General features: G+C 53.2%; 1 protein-coding gene across 1 annotated transcript in view; it reads right to left on the reverse strand.

Annotated features, from left to right (window-relative positions):
* The window catches only part of OSBP2 (oxysterol binding protein 2), a 130145-nt gene that overhangs the window by 16225 nt on the left and 100621 nt on the right, over positions 1 to 13299 (reverse strand).

The raw sequence follows: 13299 nt of genomic DNA on the forward strand, positions 1-13299 counted from the left end.
CCTCATGGCCCAGGAGCTCACCATGGAGCCAGCCCCCCACCACTCCCCCTCCTCCTCCCCCAGGACCCCAGAGCTTTGCACAATGCCCTGTATCCACAGGGCAAAGATCAGTTCAAGTCTGACCATCCAAACCTGAAACATCTCCAAGGGGATGGCTGCAACATGGACAACTGCTCTGAATCTACAAAGCCTTTGTGATGTCCCATCTCCCACAGCAGCCCGGCTCACCATGCCCCAGCCCCACAGCCTGTTCCTGTCCCCAGCCCCATCGCCAGTCCCCGAGAGCCCACACTGGGCTCACACAAACCTCAGCCAAGCCCAGCCCTTCGCTATGCCCTGAAACCTCGAGCAGCCACCTCCATCCCCAGACCTGCAAATGAGAAGCTGGACAGGACAGTGGTCCCCAGGGTGACAGCCACAGAGAGGAGAGGATGCTCAAGCTGGCAGCCAGAGAGCCCTTTGCTCCAAGGAGGCAGAGATGGAGGATGCCCAGCTCCTCCCCAGAGCTGCACAGCCCAGCAGACAGCAAAGAGCCTGGCCTGGCGCCCGTAACACATTCGCTGTGGCCAAAAGCCCTCTCCTTTCAATAATGGGCCCTTGGGACCCACCAGCCACAGGGACACATGCAGGTGCGCTAGGCACAAGGGAAGGAGGGCTCACAGGATGCACTAAGCGATGCCTTGTAGGATGCACAGCGTCCCCGTCCTGTGCCTCCAGGCAGGGGACAGCTGGGACACCGCAACCTAGGCTGATAGGAGAACCCCTCAGTGGCATTAACCACCACTGCAGCCCCCCAAGCTCCCCCTCAGCATCACTGTGATTGCAGGCATCGCCCATCCCCGGGTGTGCCAGATGCCCAGTGGGAGATTTCAAGGCACAGGACATCCGCTTTGGGACAGGATGCTGCCAGCTCCCACAAGCTGCCTTTCTATTGTCTGACAAGAGAGAGCCAGCCCTCAGAGCTCTATTTTTAGATTATTTTTTTATATTAGACTGAAACACGGAATCCCCTCGGCTTTGCTGCTTCCTTTGTGATCAACCCCACATGAAGCTGAGCACAGAGGTAGGGCTGCACCTCCTCCTCCCTCCCTAAATCTCTGCAAGTTGGGATGCGCTAAACTACTTACATTTAAAAGTAGGAAAATAAGATTTTAATGGAAATTCTACAGGAGTCTGGAGGCAGGCTGGCAACTTGCAAGCAGATTAACTGTGGTTGTGCTTCAGCTAGCTCCAACTCACCAGCATACCAAGGCAGGTCCTCTTTAGATAAACGCTGGCCTGAAAAACTCAAAACTATTCAAAAGGACTAAAACCAGAGAGTTTTGAATGTCTAACAGACTTCTAACCATCCCCAGGACTCAGTTATTTTCTATGTTTCCATCTACTTGGATTTCACATGTGATTTATTCAGCTCTTGGCAGGTTACTCTAAATTTGGGCTGCAGGTGGCACCTGAATATCAAGCAACAGGCTCAGGGCTTCAGCTTCCATGACCTGGCTTGATTTTATCAGGATTTGTCCAAGAAAAGCTCCAATTCATCAGCTCTTCATCAAACCTCTCCTTTGGATCGGAGCAGGACTGGAGTCTCATCCAGGGAAAGAAGTTTTTCCTTTAATAACATCAGAAACGAATCTCCAGAAAAGTGACACAAAGCATCAGGATTTCATATTTTAGGCAAAGAAGCACGAAGCAGAGGGAAAAAATATCCCAGGATAAGAAAAAAAAATGCAGGAGGTGGGTGTGTGTGCTTCCAGTGACACCCTGAACACTACCACATCCCCTGGGAGCTCACGATCATCCCCAGCCTCACCTCAAGAAGCCCCCTGGTTGTGGGAAGAGGTGGGAACCAAATTCGCATCAGATAAACGAAGGACAAACACGAGTTTGCCCCTGTCCTTTGGAAAAAAAAAGAACAGTGTAACCCATCATATTTAAAAAGCTGTTTTGCTTTATACTCACCTCTGGTTTCTCCTGCTTTCTAAAATCTGCAACACGGAAGGACCTGACCCTCCTGTCCTGGTTTTGGCTGGGATAGAGTTAATTTTCTTCCTAGTAGCTGGCATAGTGCCGTGTTTTGGATTTAGTATGAGAATAATTCTGATAACACGCTAATGGTTTAGTTGTTGCTAAGTAGTGCTGACACTAAGTCAAGGACCTTTTCAGCTTCCCATGCTCTGCCAGGTGCACAGGAAGCTGGGAGGGGGCACAGCCAGGACAAGTGACTCAAACTGGCCAGAGGGCTATTCCATACCATATGATGTCATGCTCAGTATATAAACTGGGGGCAGGTGGCTGGGGGGGCAGTGATCGCTGCTTGGGGACTGGCTGGGCATCGGTCAGCGGGTGGTGAGCAACTGCATTGTGCATCACTTGTTTTGTATATTCCTTTATTGTCATTATTATTATTTTCTCTTCCTTTGCTGTCCTATTAAACTGCCTTTATCTCAACCCATGGGGTTTACTTTTTTGTTCCCCAATTCTCTCCCCCATCCCACCAGGGGCAGTGGGAGGGTGAGTGAGTGGCTGTGTGGTGCTTAGTTGCCAGCTGGGGTTAAAGCATGACACCTACATTTGTGTTATCTCCATCCCCTATTACTCCCACCTGCTCTGACTGCACAGAGCTCAGTCCACAGGCAGGTTTCTGCAGGATCAGTCCCAGCACCAAACTGGCCAGGGTGAATTTAAACCCTTACACCACGCTTTTGCAAACCTGCTATTTTTTCCACTGTGGACAGGTATATGCAGCTGTCCCAAGGGCAAGCTCCGACAAACATCAGTCTTCAGCATCATTAAGGCTCTCTAATGAGACACACTCATATGTGGTTTTGCTAGGCAGAAATAATTCAGCAAAAAAGTGTTTGCAAGCTCTGAACATGGGTTTGTCCTATGGCGTCAGCTTCTCAGCCTCTGGATTTCCATTTGTGGCCATCAGCAACTCTAGGAAGCAACTCGGTGGTGCTGTCACACCGATGGAGATACCTACCTGCCTGAGCTCAATAAATTCTCCCCTGCAAGCACCACATTGCAATGGCATTAAGGCTGTATCGTTAGCCAGAAGAACAGGTGGAAATCGCCCCAGGAAAGGAGAGGGGCTGAGGCCCCTCAGTGCCACAATGGGCAACATGGCTCCTGCAAGCTTGGAGCAACGTGGCAGGTCCCCACGCTTTGCCATTTCTCTGATTGGATGCAGTGAGATGTCAGGGTCCTGTCCCCCCAGATTCCTTGCTGTGCTCCCATCCTACATCCCCCCAGCCTGACAGGGACCACCCAGCTCCTCCTCATGTGAGCCCCACAGACCCCACGGGGCTGCATGGATGAGCACAGGGAGACATGAGAGTGCCGATTTTTCAGGGTGCTTCACGCCACATTTTCACCTCGTTCTCCAGAAACAACTCAGCTCCTCTCCCCACCCTGAAAAGCCCCACTGGCAGCCAGCCACGGCCACAAAGCCTGCATGCAGACCCTGCCCTGATGCCTTCATACCCAGCTTCAAGCTGAAGCCTCCTGCCAGTTAAAACTAACCCATGCCCCAAGCTGGCACTCTGGCTTCTTTTATTACGCTGATGCATTGCGATAAGAGGATGAAACCACAAGGGCAAGTACTGAGATAGCAGCCATGACCTTCCCAGCCCCGCAAAGCTCATTATCTGTTCCGAAGGTCCCTCTCTGCAAGCAGCCCACACGCAGCGGGCACAGAAATACCCATTTTGGCACAGCTCGCTGGCACCGAGGATGGAAACTGGCGGCTGTCCCCAGCTCAGGGGGTTGAGCGTTTTAAAACGATGCACTAGGAGATCACCTGTAATTATCCTGCTGCAACTAAATGCTGTTTGTAAGGTATAATGGTAAATTAAGGGAAAAGGAGGTAATTAGAGAGAAGCCACGTGAAGGCAGCCCTGCAGCGCATCACCAGAGAGCTGGGAGCCACAGGATGGCGGAGGAGAAATTGCTCTATCAGTCAACAGAAATCAATGTCCTAAATAAAAATCACAGCAGATAAAACCTTGGGTCCTCCTACCCCAAGGCTGCTGAGCTTCGCGGAGGATCCATGCTGTATCCCAAAGGGAAATCTGCACCAAGAGGCTTCATTTACAGCCATATAAAAAAAAATCCACGCGATGGAGAAGTGGCCAGCGGCATTGCAGACTTTCTCCACCGAGCATGGGGAGGTTTTGGGAAGATGACCAGGATGGTCCTTGTGCTGCCCCAGACCCCAGCAGAGGCAGCGGTACCTCCATGCAGCAGCTTCAGATGATGCTTGTTCCTGCCAGCATCCCACAACTTGTGCCCTTGCGGATTTAGGGGCCACCTGGGGTATGTGCAGGGTTTATTCTCTGTTTTCAAAAGACTGTCAGGCCACCTTTTCTGCAGCCTCTTCCTCTGTAATTCAGAGACTGGCACAAGCGCCCTGCCCGTGGTCTGATCTAAACCACCGCACTCACAAAGCATCCGGGTCAACCCAGGCAAGCGTCACGTTTGCTCACTGGAAGAGAAGCGATGCCAAGGGTGGTAACAGGAGAACATCCTGCAAGAAAAATCCCCCAAGCCCAGCCCCCCAGCTGCCAGCAATAGCCAAACAAATTAAAGTTATTAATTTGGTTTTATAGTTTCTAGAGCCAGACAGTGCAGTTTCACAGGGATGCTTGCCAGAGGTGAGAGTAGCACTGAACAGGCTTCACAGTGTATTTTTCTACCACCAACTCTGTCGACAGAGCTCATTCCTGAGCCAAAACGTGCCCCAGACCTCCAGTGCAGAGCAGGGGCAGCACCACAGCACCAGCCCATGAGCTCCCCAGGGCTGCAGGGAGCCAGGGGAGAGTAGCTCAGACATGGCCATCTCCCCCAGGGAGATGGATATCAAAGGGAAATGAATCCCAGCCCTTATCTCAGGCTTGGCTGTCTGGTTTTCCTCAACCCCCATGGTTGCTTCCATGGTCCACAAGGAGCCAGGTCTCAGCCCCAGATGTCTCAGCCACATCTCGGCTCCATCCTGGCTCACCACCCAGCAGGAAACCCCAGTCCCTTCAGCAGCTCAAACAAAACCCCACCTTGGCCAAGGCTGTTTTGGCCATCCTCACCTTTGCTGATGACAAACCAAGACCACCAGCCACTGAGTTACAGCGTTTGTTCACATGGCACCAGCTTCAGCGAGGAGCCGCACTGACCTTTCCCCAAGGCAAAAAAACCTCAAACATGGCCACAATCCAACATCCTCGAGGCCGCATCCTCCCCAGCTGTCAGCAGCAGCAATTAAAACACTGCTGTCTGCTGCCTTCCACCGAAGGATGTGATGCAACTTACTTCTGGTTACAGCGGCAGAAGCACAGAGAGCTGCACCTTCCCCTTGGGCACACCTTCCTATTCCAGCAAAACCTGACACCACATGCTGTCCCCATCCCCCCAGGATGCAGGAAGGAGCGCACAGACGCACCACATGGGAGCTGGCATGCCAGCGCAGCACTGCTGCTCAGTGTGGGAGGACACACTGCTCCTGGGGGAAACAAAACCAGAAGAAAACCATTCACAAGGCTCCTCCAGGACCAGTCAGCTGGGTTCCCTGCTCCAGGTTGGGATGGCTTCACCACCACTCTCAGTGACACAAGTGGTGTTCCCCAGGGCTCCGTTTTGGGGTCAGCCTTGTTTAATATCTTTATCAACGATCTGGATGAGGGGATTGAGTGTGCCCTCAGTAAGTTTGCAGGTGACACCAAACTGGGTGGGAGTGTTGATCTGCTTGAGAGTAGGATGGCCCTGCAGAGGGACCTGGACAGGCTGGATCGATGGGCCGAGGCCAATTGTATGAGGTTCAACAAGGCCAAGTGCCAGCTCCTGCACTTCGGTCACAACAACCCCATGCAACGCTACAGGCTTGGGGAAGAGTGGCTGGAAAGCTGCCTGGCTGAAAAGGACCTGGGGGTGTTGGTTGACAGCCGGCTGAACATGAGCCAGCAGTGTGCCCAGGTGGCCAAGAAGGCCAACAGCATCTGGGCTCTTGTATCAGGAATAGTGTGGCCAGCAGGAGCAGGGAGGTGATTGTCCCCCTGCACTCAGCACTGGTGAGGCTTAATTGGTTTAGTGGTGGACTTGGTAGTTTTAGGTTAATAGTTGGATTGGATGATCTTAAAGGTCTTTTCCAACCTAAACGATTCTATGATATGCATCACTGAGATGCTTTTTCCAACTAGCTGAGCACCACCAGCTCCTAGGGCTGTTTGGTGCCACTGTGGAGCAAGAAAATGTGGCCAGGAAAATGGTCCTGGAGGAGACAGGAGTGAAGGCAAGTGGCAGACAGTATTGGAAAGGGGGATGTCCTGCCAGGTGTGCGTTTGGGGATGATGAGATCCTGAGCCGTGAGTGGCCGTGCAGGGAAGGGAGGAAGGAAGAGCAACGTTCACCAAGTGCAACAGCCAGAGCAGGAGGCAGCACAACAGTGGGATGCTCTCCACGTGCCTTCCCCCACGCAGATCCGCAGCAGAAGCTGGGGTGGGTGGCAGGAGAAGGCCCAGAGCCGCTGCTTCAAAGCCCAGATCCTCCCACCAGCAACCCCAGCGCAGGATTTGCAACACCCCACACACAGTTGCCCAGGATCAGGCCCACAGGTGATACCAGCGTGCTCCCAGCAGCACAAGAGGCACATGAAATACCTGCTCTAGGATTTTCCGAAACCAGTCAGACTCTGCAGTCCCTGGGATGGGGCTTTCACAGGCACAGCACCTAGCATCAAATTTCTGATCGTTCCTCTGCAAATGGGTGAAACAAGTCAGGCCATCACCCATTGTTGCTTGCACCCAAAACAGCAACACCCAGCTTGCACCAGCTACAGGCCAGGGGGTAGCTGGGGATCCTGCAGTGCTCTGCAAAGCTTCTGTTAATACAAGGGCGGCTGGCAGACACCCGTGCACAGCCCAGGGCAGGATTTAATCCTTGGGCTTTTTAGTGTCAGCTGTCACACACCATTAGCAGGCATGTGCTCAGCACCATGGGCATCCCGGCAAGGGAGAGCTAGTAATTGCAAAGAGGGATCTCCCCACAGCCCTCTGGTTTTCTTGGATGTTCGCAAGCAAGAACTGCAAATCCACTCTCTGCAGAGTGGCACAGGAGGCTCAGGCATTGCTGCTGCTGCAGGGATCCAGCAGCCGCTGGATTTCCAACAGCCACTGTGCTGCTTTGGTGCAGGGTGCAAGCAAAACAGGGAGCAGCTTCCCGTCTCTGCACAAATCGCCCTGAATCTCAGCCGCTGTGACTGCAAAAGCTTTTTGACACGCAGCTGCCGGGAAACCCTGACACAGCACCGGCACCCCAGGGGTCCGTCCTTGCTGACAGGGACCCCATGGAGGACACCAAGAGCTGGGAGACTCCCAGGGGTTTGTCTCTTCTCAGGGAAGGATCCAGCCCAGATAGAAGAGGCGGAGGTGCAGCTCAGTGTGTCCCTTCCTCACAGGAGATGAAGAGTGGGAGATACACTCCCTGTTGTCACTGCCCCAACCACACCAGCAGTGCCCTGGGACACCCATCCATGCTCCAGCCATGCCCAAAGCAGCACCAAGAGCAATGCTGCCGCACACCGACCCACTGGGGCAGCCAAGGGGGACCGGCTGCAGCAGGAGATGGCGTGACAAGGTCCCAGGACAAGCTCTGACCCAGGGAAGGAGATAAATCCCTTTGTGCCCCGACTCTGCCAAGTCCTGACCTCGAACAGGTTTGGCTCACTGCTCTGCACTGCGCTGGGATGAATCCAGGCTCCGCTCCCCTCCTATGCCACTGACCCTGCTGCAACAGCTCAGCCAGCACTCAGGATTCAGGCTGAAAGCACCCATAAGCTGCTCACCCTCATCATCCCTCTGCCTTCTCCTGTTTCAGGAGAAGTCAGGGGCAGAAGTGCCAGGGAGCCACCTAACTACCCCCCAAGTTCTTCCCTCAAACAGGGACTGGGAGCACCTGGGGGGAGCCCAGACCTTCTGCTTCACTGCTCATATGCATCACAGCTTCCTACCTCCATCGGTGGGTTGCATCACGTTGTCCCCATCAGCACAGACATTGCAAACTGCCCGGGATAAAGGTAGGCAGCTGTTTTCAGCAGCAGCAATCCTCCCTCTGCAGGCAGCCAAGGAGCAAAGGGATGGCCCCTGCTGGTGACCTCCCGCTGGTGACACCGGAGGGGCACAAGCGGATGCCTCAGGCCAGTCCTGGCACAGATTAATGTGAGGGCAGGGGACACAAACCCCGATGAAAATCCAGCATCCTAAGTCATCGCTCATTCATTTCATTATCCACCCCCCCTTCAAAGATGCAAACAATTGCAGGCCCTGAGCAGGATCAATGCCTCAAAGTCCAGCTTATAAAACTCTTACAGAGCAGCAGCTAACTTTAGTTACAGCTGAACCTCATCTGGGTTGTAAGCAAGACACAGCCACAAATCCACGTTATACTGGTGCAGGGATGCAGGCCATCCTTGCAAAGGTTAGCAGGCAAGAGGCTCCTTGATGAACATACTGCAAAGGAGAGCACAGCCACCAGTTTGCAGGATGAAAGCAAAAGAAAAGCAATTCCCCAGTGAGTTATATGGCCAGGGTGTCAAGGCGAAGCGCGTCTAAGAGTACAGCCTTCGTATAGATATCCCCATCATCATCTGCAGAGCTTACCCACCCCACAGCTTCCTTGCAGCGTGGAGGGAGACCAGGTCACACCCCATATGCCCACGTCCCCCTGAGCCATCACCGCCACGACACAGCTGCTGCATTTTAGCAGCATCTGGATGCACACAGCGTTCAGGCAGCACCAACGTTTGCTCTGGTCCCGCACAATGGGGCTGCTCCTACCGCCAGCCCAACCAGGCAGAGACAGGGCACTGCGGTGCTGTGCATGCAGGGTTTCAGGGAGCCACCTGCTAACACCATGGAGTGGGGTCCATTACAAGGGCAGCTGGCTGCTTTCAGTGTCTCCTGGAGAAAAAAAAAAAGGTGATTTCCCCCTCCCATCCTACCCTGCCTGCACAAACTGTCTGTGCTGCCCTCCTCAAAGGCCTCCCCATGAGCAACCCTCCAGCAAGCAGGAGGAGAGGGACCAGCAGAGGATGCTGTGCCCATTCCCACACCCCACCAGGATATTGATTTTAATCCTCTGCCACCCCAGCTGCTGCCTTCCCACATACAGACAAGATGACAGAGTACAAGAGGTGGTACAACATGTCCCAGTTTTTGCTACAGAGCCAGAGCTGGATGGAGTCCCAAAGTCCAGCTGCCAGCATTGCAGCCCAGAGACCTGACCATTTCTCAGCATCGTCACAGCACGAAGTCAAGGTTGGGCAGCAGTGGCCAAGATGCTCTCCCGTTCCACAAGCAAGCTTGTTTGAAAATAACTAAGAAGGTGGCAAGGCTAAGAAGCAGGGCTGCTTCAACACCTCTGAACATCCCAGCCAGTGTTTATACCTTGTCGTCTTGCAATTCTGGCAGATCACCAGCAACTAAAGATAAAAGCAAGCTCCATCCATCTGCAGTACAGGTGCGAAGTCCCAGGGAAACCCAGTGTTACTTGCGACCAGGTGGCAGGAGGGACAGAGGTGGCTTCTCCTCTTCTCCTCCATGGCTAGAACAAGTTGTTGTAGCAGCTCCTAATCCAGCATTAGATGGTGAGGCTGTAAATCACTGTGAAGATAAGGAGGCACAGCCAAAGTGGCCAAAAGAGTGTGTTTTTGTGGAAAAGCAACACTGAAGCTCCTGCAAAATCCCCTGGAGGAAGAGGCAAGGTGCCATCAAGACCGTGCCGAGGAGCAGGAGACAAGGCATAGTGCCGTCAGCTCTGTGGTCTGCAGCCACTGCTGCGATGGGCAAATTTAGCACCTTTCATACATTTGTCACAGCAAATATACCAGATTTCACAGCTTGTTGCAGGATAATAGGAATGTCATTAACAGCCTGCGGATTATTTATGCAGCTGAAAACGAGCACCCAAGGTCAGCTGTGTCCTGCCAAGGTGGTGGTGTCACATGCCCATGGGCACCTTTGCATAGCGGCAGCACTCCTGGTTCGTCAACAGGAGCAAACAGTCAGTATTAGACACAAAGAACACAGAGATGAAGTTAATTAGCTTGAAAGTGTGAATGAACACATAAGGCTGTGCCAGATTTCTGCCCCAAGGTCTGAACTACAGGGGATGACATCCTCTCCGGTAAGTCCTAGCACGGCTGAGCATTTCACCACCTCCAACACAATGCTGATGGGTGCTGAGGGAACATGCTCAAACCTGCTGTCCCACCTGCCCTGAGCGTCCCAGAGGAACAGCCCCACAGATCTAACCTTTGGGGAGGAAGAAAACCTACCAGGGAAGTGCTTGCTGTTCTGGAATTGACATCTGCTCCTCAACCAGACCCTTCCTTTGCCTGCTCGGGACAAGGACCACTTCATTGCTCAGGAGCAACAAGATAAGGCAACCACCAGATGTGTTCAATCACCTCTTTTTCAATGGTGAATTATACAACAAGAGCCATCACTTCATTCATCAGGGGAAAGAACGCCCTGCCATTTTGCATGAGTCTGATGCCTCGGAGATAAGTGCTCCCTTCCTTCCTGGAGTCATCAAAACCCTGGGACACATCTGTGCTGCTGCTGACTGCAAAACAGCCCCCCAAGGGAAGGGGAATTTCTGATCCTCTTTTTAGCTCTGAACACATTCATACTGTGTCAGCAATCCAGGCACATGGCACAGCTTAAAAATAAGCCATTTGGATTCAGAGCAGTGAGATAGCCAGAGTGTTTGCCCCATGAGAGGGTTAATTTGTCCTTCCCCCCCACCAAAATACTCTGAGCAGAAAGCAAAAGGGAAAATACAAGGATAGAGCCAGCCTGAATCCCAAGTCATCTCACACAAACAGTCAGATTGCAACGAGACGTGGTTTTGAGTGTAGTCATCTGCCACAACAGCAGTGGTACCCACAGCTGTGCTGGTGGCCCAAGGCCAGGCTGGCTGGACACCACCAGAAGCAGCAGCACAGGAAAACTCCAGATCAACACAGACTGCTTAAATAGCAGCCAATCTGTCCCAAATCCTTGGAGTGACCCTCAGCTGGCTCACAAGCATCCCGGCTGTCTGAAGCAGGAGGATGCAGGCACAGTGAGAGCTGCTTCTCCCTGGGGCAGGTCTGGTGGCAAGAGCACAGCCTGAAAGAAGGTGCTGGGCTGAGCCTTGCGAGGTCACACCACCACAAAAAAATGAGATGGTATTGCATAAAGACCTGTGAGGACAGTAGGCGTGAGTTAGATGCTGAAAATCATCCCACTCCCTATTGCTTTTCTTTCCATACTTCTAAGTGTTACATTAGAAGGAGCTTTACATCCAGGTAAAATGGGACCTACAGAAATGCATGGACATGGAAAAGCTCATTAGTGCCCCAACAGGGAATGGGAAGACACCAGAGCAGAGCAGGCTCCAGTCCGCCTCTTGGTGACCTGCAGCACACACTGCATGCTGCCAATGTCAGCATCTCAGCAAGACCCCCAGCACTCACCCAAGGTGCTCCCAAAACCACTAATGGTCCTGTTCCAGGTGGCACCTCATGCGCCAGCAGTGCCTGTTTCTCTCTGGGGACTGTGGACTCCCTGAGAGTCAGAGATGTCCAAGATGGATACATCTATACTTGGGTGGGGGTCGCATCTGGTCTCATGATTGTGTCTCTGGGAGTTTTATTACCTTACCATGTTACTTCGGGCTATCTGCCTAAAGGCCACAAACACACCAGTGCTCCCCGCCATCAGGCAGGCTCAGCACTGCTTAACCAACCAAACACACCTTGCCCAGCCTCCTCAAAGAGGACCTCACTCCAGGTCCAAAGCAGCAGAGGCAGTCTGGGGCCAGCACTGGCATGACAGCCAGACCCCGGCTGCAGGAAGCAAGTGCCATTACGGACATGTAATCCACCCCATGCAATAAAGAGAGGATTAGTGTGAAACAGTGGCAAATCCACCAGCCCAGCTGTGTTAACAGGCTCTAATCCCGTACCCATGCAGCCTTCATGTAGGCTACTGAATCCATAATAATCCCATACTCGGCACAATAAAAGGAAATTTTCATCATGGGTGGCAGCACCCCTCTATCCCACTCATCTCCCAGTGCCACAACTTCTTCTTGGGTAAATCCATGGAAGAGCAGTGCTGCCATTTCAGTGCCTTCTCCTTCAACAGATGCTGGAAGAAGGAGCCGGAGAGAACCATCTTGGCTCTGAGAAGGGGAACAAGCCAACGCCGCCCACAGGTTATGAACCAAAGTGATGCCCACCAGGAGCTGTGGCCCAGGAAAGACACAGGGTCCAGTTTCCAAAGCATTGTTCTCTGGTGGAAAAGCAATTAAGGCGTTTGCTGGATGCTTCGGCGTACTGGCAGTACTGCCCCTCTCCACCCCAAACCTTGCCAAGCAGCACACGGCAGCTTCCGCTGGCTGTGCTGGAGGGTTCGTCAGGGCACCGCAGCATGCCAAGGACACACTGGGACCAGTATAGAAGATGCATGGGGAGCTGAGACTTTGTGCTGGGACCTCCTGCTGCAGAGTGTCCAGCCCAGAATCACGCCCTTGCAGGGTTTTGCCACCCTCCTTTGGCAACACTCATTGTACAAAACTCAGCTTTCCCTGTTGATGCTCTTACCCCCCCGGCCAGCAGCAGGGCCTCACCACTGCCACGTGTGCCAAAAATCACCTCCCTGGGAAGCTCCTGGCATCGGCTCTTCCCCCTCAGGGAGGTACCTCCAGACAGCTGCTGCAGTTTCTTCCTTCGTCTTCGCTTGTCCAAACCCCCGAAAACCACCACAGCAGCATGGGGACCCTTGCAGGAGTCTGCAAAGCAGAACAGCCAACGTACCATGGGAGCGGCTGGTCTCCACTTTTAGCGGACCTGGAGGCCTGACCCTGGCGCTGGTGCACTCAGAGAGCTCTGTCCTGCAAACAGCTCTCACAAAGAAAGATTTAATAAGGCTCTTGCTGGGTCCTCCTTTTCTCATCTGCCCGATGGAGCGAACTCCAGGAAGAGCATCTGTTCCTAACCGCACGGCTGGCGGCTGCGGTGGCAGCAAGCAGCTGGCATTGCCCGCAGGCAGCTCTGATCCTGGGATCTGGAGGAAGCTGCTTTGGTTTGTACCTCAGTTTCAGCCTCATGCAATGCCTTTGCAAACTGTTCTGCTGTACGAGAGGTGCTGTAGGAGCAGTGGTGGCCATTAGCAGCTCATCTGGTGGCAGCACTCCTCTATCCCACTCGTCTCCTGGTGCCACAACTTCTTCTTGGGTAAATCCATGGGAGAGCAGTGCTGCCATTTC

This window comes from Pelecanus crispus, chromosome 11, assembly GCF_030463565.1.
Source record: "Pelecanus crispus isolate bPelCri1 chromosome 11, bPelCri1.pri, whole genome shotgun sequence".
Taxonomy (NCBI): domain Eukaryota; kingdom Metazoa; phylum Chordata; class Aves; order Pelecaniformes; family Pelecanidae; genus Pelecanus; species Pelecanus crispus.